This window comes from Elephantulus edwardii, unplaced genomic scaffold (assembly GCF_000299155.1).
Source record: "Elephantulus edwardii isolate Elephantulus edwardi_28Jun2011 unplaced genomic scaffold, EleEdw1.0 scaffold00030, whole genome shotgun sequence".
In the NCBI taxonomy this organism is placed as follows: Eukaryota; Metazoa; Chordata; class Mammalia; order Macroscelidea; family Macroscelididae; genus Elephantulus; species Elephantulus edwardii.
This window is the reverse complement of record NW_006399780.1, coordinates 17,206,548-17,207,946: the sequence shown is the minus strand read 5'-3', so window position 1 is coordinate 17,207,946 and position 1,399 is coordinate 17,206,548.

Below are 1,399 nucleotides of genomic sequence, written 5' to 3'. Positions count from 1 at the left end.
CCTCTGGGTTCAACCAGCCATCCCCACTGGACCCACCTGGGAAAACACTTTGCAGTCCAGAGGGGAGCAAATGACAGGAAAATCTCTTCTAACAGAGCAAGAAGGCAAGCAGCTTTATCCCAAGACCACCAGTAAGGTGATAAAGCGTCCCCCTTTACATCTATGCCCCTGTTCAACATGAAGAAGCCAGAGAGTCGGCATCCAATTCCCAAATCAATAAGACAGTTGATTTAATTACCGTTGGAAAATGCTTGTCATTCCTCTGTAGCATCTGGTCCCCACTGGACCCTCATCATTTCCTTCACCTGCTCCCCCCACCGACCAAACTGTGCAGCTCTGCAACTGCATCCTGGCCCATCCTCACCCTTCTGCCCTGAACCCTCACCTTCTTGTACCCCCAATATATTTTTCCCAATAAAAAAAACCTAAAAAAAAAAAAAGAAAAGAAATAAAGCTGGAAACAGGAAAAAAATGCTACAGACCTTCACATGGAAAAGACTGATAACACAATTACAAAATGGGCAAAATACAATGGCAAGAATTTTCACAAAGGAAGATATTCTGATGGCCAAACAGATACATGAAGAAATGTTCAGAATCACTGGCAATAAGAGAGATGAAAATCAAAACAATGAGATATCATCTCACGACAATAGCAGTGGCAAAATTTAATAGGACAGCAAGTAATAAATGTTGGCGAAGATGTGGAGAGAAAGGAACTCTTATACAATGTTGGTGGCATTGTAAAATTATACAAACACTCTGGAGGGCAGTTGGGCATTTCCTCAGAAAGCTGAACATAGAAATTTCAAATAACCCAGCTATTTCACTGGTTGGAATATACCTTAAGAGAATGAGAACTGAGGCACAAATGGAGATTTGTACACCAGTGTTCATGGCAGCATTATTTACCCTCACAAGAATGTAGAAACAGCCAAAATGTCCAACAACAATAGAATGGATTGAGAAAAGTATGATACAATCACACAATGAAATAGTATGCAGCATATAGAAGCAATGATTTTGTAAATCACAACCTAAGTTGTGAGAAACTTTGCTCAGTCCTATAAGGACAAATACTATATAAAATCATTATTGTAAAGAATCCATTATTATGAGGATCCAATAGGAGGAGGAGCAGAGGGGTGAAGATGGGCATGGGGTTGTTGTTTTTGTTGTTGTTGTTATGTGCCGTCGAGTCGCTTGCAACTCATAGCGACCCTATATACAACAGCCCTAAACTCTGCTCTGTCCTGTGCCAATTGCATTGTCTCTGACACTCCCATCCCAATTATCCCAGTCAATGAATCAATCCACCTCATAGAGGGCCTTCCCCTCCTGCGCTGTCCCTCCACCCTCCCAAGCATGATTTCCTTCTCCAAGGACCGGTCTCTCCTCA